Here is a 12,649-nt window from a genome sequence, read left to right as displayed (position 1 = left end):
AGCAAGCCCCCCGGCCCCGGGAGCTCTCCTTTGGGCAGGCTTCTGCTATCGCCTCCTGTCCGAGAACGGTGTCATCTAGGTCATTAATCCCTGCTCACCGGGGCGGGGGGAAAAAGCAACTTGCGGCCTCTGTGGAGGTGGCGTGAAGTTTGACAATGTCTTATGTAACACTTTTTGGAGAGATTCTTCGCTCTTCTGCTGTCCCCAGTTCTGCTTTTAGAAAGCAAGTGATTTCTTTGTAGAGCATCACAGAAGCGATCTGTACTTGTGTCTTCACACGAGTACAACGTCTTCTGCTTTATTCAACTTGGAACAGGGGTACTGCTAGACAGCAAATAAAGCCTACTTTTTTCCAACATGCATTTTTTTTTTTTAACCGAAAATCAGCCTGAGGAGGCATCTGAACAGTTGTTATAAGCTCTTACCTTTTTGTGTATGTATTGTACTTGGGTTTTATAGCACTCTTAAAATTACGACAGGAAACATTTTCACAGCGCTGATTGTCATTTATGTATTCTGGAAGGCATGGGTGCCAGGATGGAAATGACAGTGAATCAAATGTCTTTTAAACATTGTTAGCTTTTTTTTTTTGTACAATTTCAGTGCTAGAAGGATCAGAAGGCACGGGGCTACGCAAAGTGCTATGTTAAAACCAGACCTGGCAATTGCCAACAGGTCAGCAAATTTTATTTAATGAAATCTGGATACAGATTCATTTTCTTGGTACATCATTTATTTTTTTTTTTTACTGGTTCAGAAATAGAAACAGCAGGAAAATAGATAAATAGATTGAAAGGTTGCCTAGTTTCCCTGCAGTTTCTGTTGGAGTCTGTCTTCTACTAAAAAAAAAAAACCACCTAGTTTCACACCAAATGACAAGGTAGTGATTTGCCACATATTCTTTAGATTCCTACTGCAAAGGTACGCTAGGGGGACTAGTTTGGGTTGGGTTTTTTTCCCCATTCAGTGATGAAAAGGCACAGACTATTGTAATAGGACCTATGAAATGAAGGCTCTTTTCCTCACCTTGTGGAGCTCCATTATTACACTGTAAGCTTAGAGGAAAAATCAGGTATAAACTCAGGTGATGGGTTCAGGGCAGGGGGAATCTTTTAACAAAGTCATTCTGCTCCCTACTGCAAATGGAGATGGGTTATCAAAGGTTAGTTTACTTATAAGAAGAGAACAAGTTGGAAAAAAAAAAAAAATTCCCGAACGTCCTCACTGTGTTGCAGTTTTTTAGAATGGAGAAATGACCAAGGTGGAACAGGTATCCTTAGGCTTCTTGGAAACTGCAAATTGCTGATAAGTATTCCAAGTCTGAAATGTGAAATTCTTATTGCTTAGGTGTCCTGTGACGGCCCTTGATCAGCAAGCCTGCAAGTCATGTAGAAGCCGCAGTAACTGCAGAGTCTCTGATGGATAATTGGATTGGTAGGTTGTTTTTGATTTTTGTTTTTGTTTTTTAATTGCCAGCTGTGGTAGCAGATTCCTTTTCTCCTCCTGTTGATGTTTAATTCTCACAATTTTTGATTTATGTTGTGTGTTGCATCTTTCCTGTTCAAAGTACATAACCCCTTCTCAGCTGCTGGTAAGAAAAGCATAGCTTGGAGGTATTTGGATGGCAGTATGTAGCAAGATTTTTTTCTTTTTTTATTTATATCCAAAATATGCATGACAACTTTTTTCTTGTCTGTTTAGATGACATAAAAAGATTGTAAGTTTTCTCAGGTCTGGAGAAACATGAACTGGTTTTCTTTGAAAGAGCACTGAAAATAGTGTTTCTAATACATTGAATACCCTGTACCAGCTATTTAGTCTACAGGAATTCCAAAGTACAGTCCTCCAAAAGCCAAAGTGCAGAGCAGTGGTGAATGACTGCATGTCTGTTGGCAACATTAAGATCTGTCAGAGGCTTGATCTGAAATCTCAGTGTGTAGGACTTAATATTGGCAAAAGTGGTATTCCTTCTGAATGAATTATTTTAGAAAACTGGTAAAAATAGGCATCTCCTATGTGCACTTAAATCGCTGAACTGAAATGTTCTTAAATATAATGATTTTGAAGGAATAATCCTCTAAACTATTGCTTGTGTGACTACTTCTTGTCAAATGTGTATTTTTTGTTTTTACCTGGAATAAACGATCAGTTGTCAATAGACCCTTACTGGAATACTCTCATGCTCTGTCTGATTTCTTTTGTGTATGTGTGCCTTTATAAGAGCAACCTTAAAACAAACATGCATACACAAACCGACAAAACCCAAGCCATTTTGCCTGATGTTTATAAACTGTTTATAAAGGCTAATAATAGGTAAAATTCATAACCTGCCTACAAAATCTTTGTGCTGTATGCTAGACTTGATCTACATGCAAACTCCTGTCAATGTTGATGGGAGTGCTTGTCTAGATCCAGAACAGCACTCCTTCTTTTTTTTTTTTCTTTTTTCTGGTTTGTATGAAAGCCTATGCTAATGAGCTCTTGCCAGCTTTGTTTAAAGACCTTTCATCATCTTCATTAGAATAAATTAAAAAAAATACCCATTTTAAGAATATGAGATTTCTGGTGTGTCTATTTTTCCTATAACCTATGTGTGCTGGTAACATTAAGATAAAGACTTGTGTGAGAAGAGGACACAATTGCCAATGCAAGTTTACAGCTAGTTATTCTTCATGAGTTCGTCTCCGTTCTCTTCAGAGTTAGCTGTATTGGTTATTTGCCTAATTCTGTGGCTAAAGAACTTTCTGCAAAGTAGTTTTGTGTAAGGAAACGTACACACATGCACTATTTTTGCTCTGTTAGTTGTCTGGGTTTGGCTCATCTTTCTTTTTGTCGTGAATGCTAGCTTTAAAAAACAATCATTGTTTATTATTCCACACTTGGCATAATTTAAGAGCTCGAGAGTCAGAATTACCATCAAGGAAAGTAATGTTCCTTTTTTTTTTTTTTTTTCTTCTTTTTTCTTTTTCATTGGGTCACTAATTTGCTCTTCCTTGTGGTAAGCCCACCTGGAGATAAGGGTTAAGAAATAAGGTTTGTACCTTGTAGGGTTTCATGACTCTCTTTGTTTGGCTCAGTATTTGAAGGTCTATCCTGTGTCTTGTCAAAGCTTGTTCAATGCATGGCTGTAGAAGGGGAGTAGCAGATAACAAATTCTATTTTATACGGAAGCTGGTGGCTCAAAAATCAAGGAGAAAATTGCTAGAAAGGATTATCCTGGCCTTGGCACTGACTTTGAAGCAAAACTGCCAAGGCTGGAATCCTTGTTTGAGTGCCATCTGTGTCAGAATTAGAAGGAAACTGTGTAAAATAGTTCCATTACCTGTTTTAATTTGCAGATCAGACCAGGTCTGATCTAACAATGCTTACAGTACTATCCACATCACCGTTCTTTCTGGGATATGGCTACTGTTTTCACAACAATGGAGTTAACTGGGTAGAAGCTACGCTAAAAATTGGCAAGAAGAGCCCCGGCAATGTCTATCCAATGCTATAGCAAAAAGCCAGATCTAATCACATAAGCCTGATGATGGAGGAAGCTGGAAATCTGAGGCGGTGCAAGCAGAATGCAGTCTTTCTTGCTGACCTCCACACAAGATAGGTATGCTTGAAAATAACAAAAAGAAATAGATGACTTAGTAAGGATAAGAGTTCCTTGTCCTGCTGCCTCCCACCTCTTGACCTATGAGGAGATAGATGCCACCACCACTCTACTCTTCTCCCATCCATTTTTGAGTATTGATGGGTCATTTCTGTTACTCCACGTCTGTAACAGTTTTCTATCCTCAGGGAATAGTTGCACGTGTTGACCCACACCCTGTGCATGCTGCCTGAGGGGCAGCTAGTCAAGGGTCACATCAGTTAATGGGGTAGCTTTGCTGTTTACTCCGGTATCTGTGAAAATGATAGAAATTGTAACAATTTTTGATCTGCTGCTGTTTGGCAAAACTGCAAGTAGCAGTGTTAACACCAGAACCATAGCTTTCTTAGATCAGAAGGACAACACCCATATCAGTTTAAACCTGCTTTCACATTCTGGCACTGATACACTTGTACAAGAAAACTTATGTTCAGCAAAAAAAAAATATGTTTTTAAGCACTCCCCACCTCCCCTCCTCCCGCCCCCCCTGCTTCCTTCACCAGAAATTTTCTGCTGCTTAAAACTTCCAGCGAAGTTGAGTTGTCGCCTTCAGTTGCAGCTTTCAGTAATTCCTCTAAAGTTTATCCCAGAATGTAATATTTACATGCAAAATGCCACCATTTCAGTTGTATCATTAGCTTTTGGATTGTATCTCCCAGTAGGCATTTGACAGCTAAGACTTGGGACTAGGAGAAAACTAGAAAACTATGTTAATGAGCAATCTTCATTTAAATACAGAGAAGAATGGAGGATTTTTTTTGGGAGGGGGTGGAAGAGGAGAGAAAAGGCAGAGAAGTGAAGGAAAGGAACTGTGAAGTTTATTTTATTTTTTTTTTAAAATATGAAACTCTTTGTTTTCTTACAATTTCCAGATGGACTTTTGTACCTGTTTAGGGACTTGGGAATTAAATTGTCTAGTTGGAGAAAAGAATGCTTCTCATCCTGGAATAAAAAGTTTTAGTGAATGGTGAAATGGGGGGAGCAAGAAGACTTGTGGACTGTTCAAATGAGATGAAGTTTCCAGCTGATATTCAGGCTTCTCAGCCCAGCTCCTCCTGGCTAGGTTTTACTTCCCTCCTCTCTCTGACTCCCCTGCTATGCCCTTGAGCCTCAGTCACATCAGTACTATATTCCCTTGGTGATTATTTTCCCTTCTGTCTTCAGTTAATGTTGCTGCTAATCAATACTGAAAATGGAATTTTATGTTCAGAAATTACTGGACTTCAATGTATGAGTCTGCTTAATTCAATACTTTTCAGGCCGAAGCTACTAGAAAGGTATATGCTACTGGATAGAAGTAAGAAATGAAACCAAATCATTCTAGCATTATTAAATGCCCAAATATATGTTCTTTAGATCATGTTGTTCTTAAGAACATTAGTTTTTATTGTTTTCTAACAGAAGGAAGTCCTAGGTTTCCTTTTTTTTATAGAAGATGAACTGACATTAACTCTGAGGCTCTGCAAGCAGCAGTTAAATTCTGTATTTCTCTAGTCTCATCTTTTTTCAGTCCTAAGACAGGTTCTAGAGTGTGACTCGGATTTAAACATGGGGAGGTTATCATTCATGTACGGCAAGTCTTCTAAGAAAGAAATATTTGCTGGCCTGCTTGAGAATTCTTAAATAAGATAAAGATGGTTCCTACCGCTTGAAAAGGGTACAGTTGTCTGTATTTTTGGATTCCTCAATGTTGAGTGTACCGTACAACTAGATGTTGTTTTATCAAAGTAGAGAATTGGAGCACTGAAGAATGAGGTCCCTGTAAAGGTGGACATTTTCTGTTATTATTGGAATACTTTATAACACATGTCCTTGATCTTGGTCTTCCAGAGCTCTTTAATATCAACTATGTTTATGAGAAATCTGTTCCTCTTCAGTGACTCTTCCAAGTAGTTGAAATCAGTAGGTGATGATGTCATAAACAATTTTTAGTACTAGGAGAGTTGCCTGTTGACATTAACTTCCACAAAGCAAAAAATGGTCAGTTTAAAGAAATGATAGAAGCTTTTAGTTTGGGATGTCTTCCTTCACTGACATTTATGTTGACAAAATGCAGGATGCTACAAATGGAGAAAGAGGGGGGGAAAAATCAGAACTGATGTTAAGTCCACAGGAAGATTGGACCCACTAGTGGCTAAAGCAAACCATTTGGTGATGGGCAGGAAAGGGAGGCTTTTGTACTCGATTTTACTGATTTTTATACCAAGTTTTTCAGACTACTATCCAGAATGTGACCAAACCAATAATTTGATCTATACTATTACCTCAGAGAGCAACAATAGAATGTACAAGCTGAGAATGTTTGAGATGTAGCTGTCTTCAACTCATTGTCCAGCAATCATCTTGCAGTTTAGATGACTTTAAGAAAGAAGCAATGTGGATGAGAATAAATTCACATCCTTCCATAGCTGCTGTCAGACCTCAGATATGAAGAGAGAGTATACCAACAGGGGCTTAAGTTATTACATATCCTTCCAAACATTGCAGTCTGCCTCCCTTTTGTCTTGTTCTGACTATAATGCTAGTGCACCTTCAAGGCTTCTAGATTAAAATAGTGGCTTCTAGCAAACTCTTGAGGTTGTTCAAATTCACGTTGTTTAGATTAGCAATGCAGATCCTTCATCATTGGAACACCTCCTTTCCGTATGAAGGCATTCCTTTGGGAATTATTCCTCCATGACCAAAATCAGATCACTTTTGAGCTGGTTTGGACAGTGGAGAACCATACACGTAACGTGGTTGTCAGTCTTGGAATTTATATTTCTACTGTCGGTACCCAGAGTCTTAACCCTTGCTTTTGCACGCCCCACTGGGGCAGTTGGGCATAAAATCTGAACTTGTTCATACTGCCAGTGGCTGCTGCTCTCATGTCAGTGCTCATACCTGGCACCTGAGGTATATCAGTCTGCATCATGTACTAGAAACATCTGAAACAAGTTCAGTAAGCTTAGATCTTGGTTTATGTTACAACTGCAATGGGAATAACTGTGCACAGTTGGTGAATGGGCTGAGAAGAAAGATGTTCCTAACTTTTTTTTCTTCATTGAGATGAGCAAAAATAGTAATAATGTGCCACTAGTATGTAAGGAACAGAAATTGATGGCAGTATTTTTCATATGCAGAATAACTTTGCCAATTCTCTAGTCTTAGGCATGGTGTGGAAATAAATCCATAGGTTCTTGTATGCTTTACAGAGCAGGTTAGAGTGAGGAAAATGGCACTGTAGAAAGATAAACTGATGCACTGTAGGTGAAGTGATTTGAGCAAAGTTGCCCAAGTGTTTAGTCAAAAAGCAAAGAGCAGAACTCTAGTTCCCTGAAAGAGTCACTGTCCTGTGCTTTAAGCATGTGAAAACACCACTGTCTTTAGCAAGAACTATTGCTTAATATATTTGTGCCTTAGATGATAAAAACAAGTCTCTGATGATCCTTGGCATATAAAAATTATTTTTATGTAAATATACAGAATATATATGCATCTTAAAAGAAACAAAAACCCAAATTATCTGACAACTGGATAAATAACAAAATAAACCCAGCATAGTAGAATTTGCAGATACTCTGTTGATTTGGAGGCAGTGCTGTGACCAAAGGAAGAAAAGAGTGTGTTTTAAAATCATAGAATGCTTTGGGTTGGAAGGGACCTTTAGAGGCCATCTAGCCCAAGCCCCCTGCAGTGAGCAGGGATACCGCTAACCAGATCAGGTTGCTCAGAGCCCCGTCCAACCCGGTTTTGAATGTTTCCAGGGATGGGGCCTCCACTGCCTCTCTGGGCAACCTGTTCCAGTGTTTCACCACCCTCATTGTAAAGAATTTCTTCCTTATATCTAGTCTAAACCTACCCTGCTTCAGTTTAAAACCATTACCCCTTGTCCTGTCACAGCTGGCCCTGCTAAAAAGATTGTCGCCATCTTTCCTGTAGGCCCCCTTTAGGTACTGAAAGGCCACAATCAGGTCTCCCCGCAGCCTTTTCTTCTCCAGGCTGAACAAGCCCAACTCTCTCAGCCTGTCCTCACAGGAGAGGTGCTCCAGCCCTCGGATCATTTTAGTAGCCCTCCTCTGGCCCCGCTCCAACAGGTCCATGTCCTTCTTGTGCTGAGGGCTCCAGAGCTGGATGCAGTGCTCCAGGTGAGGTCTCACCAGAGCAGAGTAGAGGGGCAGAATCACCTCCCTTGACCTCTCTTGATGCAGCCCAGGGTGTGGTTGGCCTTCTGGGCTGCCAGTGCACATTGCCGGCTCATGTCCAGCTTTTCATCCATCAGTACCCCCAAGTCCCTCTTGGCAGGGCTGCTCTCGATCCTTTCTTCCCCCAGACTGTATTGATCCTGGGGGTTGCCCCGACCCGGGTGCAGGACCTTGCACTTGGCCTTGTTGAACCACATGAGGCTCACACATGAGGTTCACACAGGCCCACTTCTCCTTTAATTCTCAAAAATAGAAAGTAGTACAACATTTAAAGGAGAAGGAAGTAGGAGAATGCTTGAAGGAGTAAATAAATGTATCTTGGTCTTTGAAGGTTGTAGGTTAGTGTTCTTTAAATATATGGAGTTTCATCTATGGCCCGGTGGTGCTAACAGCTTGGAGAGAGAAGCTGGCACAGTCCACTGCCATTTAGCAGAAGTTACTGTAAATGGACGGTAAGGAGACCAGAGTCTCCACTGAATCATTGACACATGCCAACTGGATTAAAAATGCAGCACTTCTATTGATGACATCATTTTATATCGGTTTTGAGCAGCGATAAGCAGGGGCTGGCACAGCATCTGTTTGAGTAGAAGGCTACTGCTGGGTTTGTGTGGTGTGAATCCCACTGTGCTGCTGGGCAAATTTGTTAAGGGTGAAGGGGTGGAGAGAAATGAAGAAGAGAGAGACAAACAGCACTGAGGTAAACCCATATTCAACAGGTGTCTGAAGGTGGTGTTGTGTGATACAGAACAAATTTTTCAGATGCCCTTCTTTCTGTCCTGAAGATCTTCGAATTCTTCATAGGTGAGGTTCTTCCCCTTCTTTTCTCAGACTAAAAAATATTGTACTATGTATCAGTAATAAAGATTTCTGGACCTGCAGTTAGTATCAAGAATTGTCTGAAATAATTAAGTTTGCAGCATATTTTATTTTCTGTGTTTGGGTTTTGTTCCTCAGTTTCATTTGCCCTGCCATTGGACACTGATACATTGAGAAAGGCCCAAGTTTGATTTTTTTAATTTTTTTTTTTTTTTTTTGTTCTTTCTTTTTCTTCTTTCTGTTACTTTTCTCCTAGGCTTTCATTTTAAGTTGCTATATATGAAGGTAATATGATTTGGGAAAACATCTTGACTTTTCTGGTTGAAATAGTGGAATTGTGAATGTAATACAGAAAGCAGTTATTTATTCATGTTACTAAATGCCTAGAGGCCTTGGTTGAGAGAGGGCTTCCTTCATGCTGGGTGAAGCACAAATACACAGGCTCTGTGTGTACCTTAAGGGTGCTTTATAGAATAGGAAGGCTGATATAAAACAGCACTATAAACACTGGTGCGTGGCTGGAAGTTTTCTGAGATGGCAGTGCTTTCAGAGAATCATGGAACGGTTGAGGTTGGAGGGGACCTCTGGAGGGCATCTGGTCCACCCCCCTTGCTCAAGCAGGGCCGCCTAGAGCAGGTTCTGCAAGACTATGTCCAGATGGCGTTTGAACATGTCCAAGGAGGGAGACTCCACAACTTCGCTGGGCAACCTGTGCCATTGCTCAGTCACCCTCACAATAAAAAAGTGTTTCGTGATGTTCAGAAGGAACCTCTTCCGTTTCAGTTTGTGCCCATTGCCTCTTTTCCTGTCACTGAACACCACTGAGAAGGATCTGGCTCCATCATCTTTACACCCTCTCTTCAGATACTTATTTTTGACATTCCTCACCAGTTTCACCTCCAGGTAGGCTCTGGCTTTCCTGACTGCATTTCTGCATGCTCAGGCAGCATGTCTGTATTCCTCTGAAGTTATCTGACCCTGCTTCTGCCTTTTGCATACTTTCTTTTTGTATTTGAGTTTTGCCAGCATCTCCTTGTTCATCCACGTAGGCCTCCTGGCATTTTTGCCTGACTTCCTGCTCATTAGGATGAATGATCCTTGAGCTTGGAAGAAGTGATCCTTGAGTATCAACCAGTTTTCTTGGGACGCCTTTTCCCTCCAGGGCCTTATCCCATAGGACTCTCAACCAGATCCCTGAATAGTCTGCTGTCCTGAAATCCAGGGCTGTGATCTTGTTTTTTGCCCCGCTCCCTCCTCTCATGATACTGAACGCCACCATGGTCACTGCAACTTAAGGCTGCCTTTGACTTTCATGTCCCCAAGGAGCCCTTCCTTGTTGTAAGTATAAGGTCCAGCACAGCACCTCTTGTTGTTGGTTCCTCTATCACTTGGGTCAGGGATTTATCATCAGTGCACTCTAGGAACACCTTAGATTGCTTATCCCTGGCTGTGTTGTCCTTCCTGCAGATACCATGGTAATTTAAGTCCCCCATGAGGACCAGGGTGTGTGAATGTGAGGTTGCTTCTACCTGTCTGTAATGGTCCTTATCCACTCGTTCTTCCTGGTCAGGTGGCCTATAGCAGATGCCCACTACAATCTCACCCATGCTGGTCTGCTCTTTAATCCTTACCCTCAGGATTGGATCCTCTCAGTTGGCTCATCATCCATGCCCAGGCAAAGCTCCATGCATTCCAGCTGCTCTCTCACGTAAGGGGTGACTCCACTTCTTTGTCTTTCCAACATGTCCTTCCTAAAGAGCCTGTATCCCTCCACTGCAGCCGTCTAGTCATGCAAGCCATCCTACCATGTCTCTGTCCTCCCAACAAGATCATAGCCATGGAACTGCATACAGATCTCTGAATTCCTTGCATTTATTATCTTTGTGTTTGTTCATGAAAAAAAAAATTGCACAAATGATGGAAACAATTCAGATAAAAGCACTGGTTTTGCCAGTGCAACTGTGACTACTGTGGCAGCTTCTGCTAGCCAAGTTACATCAATGAACAGTCACTCTTCACACTGTCAACCAACATGGCTGGGGTGGCAGAAATTCCCCAAATGAGAAACCGTTCCTGCCCAAAAGAGCTTACAAAATACAGAAGTAAGAGTGTGCTGAAGTGTTTGAAAACTGATAGTTTGTACTTTCCTTTTTAAAATTTGATTTTAGAATGTACTTCTAACCTCACTGATTTGTCATTCGAGTAATACTGGTTTATTTATTGATGGTATTGTTTGTTAAAATATCTTTGGAAAAAATAAAATCTGTATTCCTGTGTTGTGATCCACTGGAAGCAGCAACATGGGACGGTTCTGAAAAGATTCACTGTAGTTCTGGGGCACAACTGGTTTTCTCTGTCAGGTTACATTGGGTTTTAATTGATGTTGTATTTTAAGTACATTTTTATATTTGACTTGAAAGTGCTAAAATAAAATCTTAACAATAGTATGTAACACCAATTTTTGGACTAACCAAACAGAAGACTTTAGCAGTATGGAGGCAGATCCCACTGCATCTCCCATGTGATGGTAATTTATGAAGGTGAAATGCATCTAACATGGCAGGAACTGAGTCATTCATCATAGATAGCAAGAAGTCCAAGTTCCCTTGTGTTTTTCTGTCTTTTTCTTTACCAGTATTCACCATGCATATCTGACTTTGTGATACACCTTTTTTGATCACCAAGAACTCATTCTGTTTGGTCTGTTTTGAGTCAGGTACAGCTATCATTTTTAGGACTTAGTATCTTTGATTAATCAGAGCAAATGGCATTTCTGGTGAAGTTTAAGTGGATTGAGCACCAGCAGGCCAGAGAAAACGTTATTGGGAGTGAGAAGCATTTTCAGGAGCTGTTTGTAATGCCAACTTCAATCTTTGTAGTTAGAAATCACTCTCTAATTGTTCAGGTTGTCTCAGGTCCATTTTTGAATCTTCTCTTCTTTTAGCCAAGGAGATTATTAGATGATATCCTCTAATGTTTTCAGTTAGATACTGCTGTCAGACGTTGACCTGGCAGCCAACTTCCATGCTTTTTTTGCTGACCGGAACTCTTGCCCGAGTTGACTGTGGTAACCCAGTGCAAATTCCCTCTAGTAACCAAGCCTGCTAAACTAGGCTGAACAATGGGAGGACGTGAAATCTGTGCTCCTTGCTCTTAACTAGCTTCTATTCTTTTATCGAGTTCAAGCCCCAGATTTTTCAAGGCCCTACTCAAAATCTCTGTGGGAATGTTTCTGCCAGGTTCCCAGGGCTTCAAGCTGTGCCCTTAATGAACTGAACATTAAATACCGAAGTGGAAAACTTTGCCATTCTTGCTTTACTTTTCCTATGAGCTGTCTCACTGAAATCAGTGCTGCTGGTAGTGGGGCGAATGAGGTACTAAGCAATATAGATGAGGATCTGTTAGAGTCCTGCTCTTTGAGATTGGCTCTCCATCCATCAGCTGCCAAGTGTTTGCTGCAGTGGAATGCTGGCAAGAATACCGTGATACTTCAGGGTGGCATGGAGTTCTCGGTAGAGATCCCAGTATTGATCTGTGTTAGTAGTATCAGACACACCAAATGAACGTGAATGTAGCAGATAATGCTTTGTGATGAATCTTTTCGCATAAGTCTTTCCTGTTAGCAGTGGCTGAAGAGCCACAAAGCACCCTAAAAAAAGGAAAATGGAATTCAGTGGGGCATGTAATGGACAAACTTAAACAAATTACAGCTTTGTATCTAGCATCTTGATTGTGCTGGGCATGTGTGCCTTTGGAAATGCAGTAAAAGGAACTACAAAGGGAAAAAACTTTATTCTTCATAAGGATATAAATGCTTTTCTTAAGGTGGTATAGAATAAAAAAAAATTTCCAGTCTTAATTTAAGAAAAGCAACAGGAATTCCGTTGGAAGAGTATTAGTGTTGAAAGTAACCCGGGTCTACCAGGTTCTCTCAAAATACAGTAATGTAGTATTCCTTTGCTGTTCTAGTACTGTAGAACCTGTTTTGATCCGTCACTAAGATGGA

The 12,649-nt window shown here is 40.7% G+C and overlaps 1 protein-coding gene across 1 annotated transcript in view; it reads left to right on the top strand.

The window, feature by feature from the left end:
* The first annotated feature begins 1,371 nt into the window (after nt 1-1,371).
* LARGE1 (LARGE xylosyl- and glucuronyltransferase 1) overlaps nt 1,372-12,649 on the top strand; it is a 287,919-nt gene continuing 276,641 nt past the window's right edge. Inside the window, exon 1 of the mRNA XM_035903233.1 lies at nt 1,372-1,434. The gene's annotated coding sequence lies outside the window, so the exon portion shown is untranslated. The remainder of the gene's footprint in view (nt 1,435-12,649) is intronic.

The sequence above is a fragment of the Egretta garzetta genome, unplaced genomic scaffold (assembly GCF_000687185.1).
Source record: "Egretta garzetta isolate BGI_Z169 unplaced genomic scaffold, ASM68718v1 scaffold51, whole genome shotgun sequence".
Classification (NCBI taxonomy): domain Eukaryota; kingdom Metazoa; phylum Chordata; class Aves; order Pelecaniformes; family Ardeidae; genus Egretta; species Egretta garzetta.
This window is presented reverse-complemented; position numbering and strand designations above follow the sequence as displayed.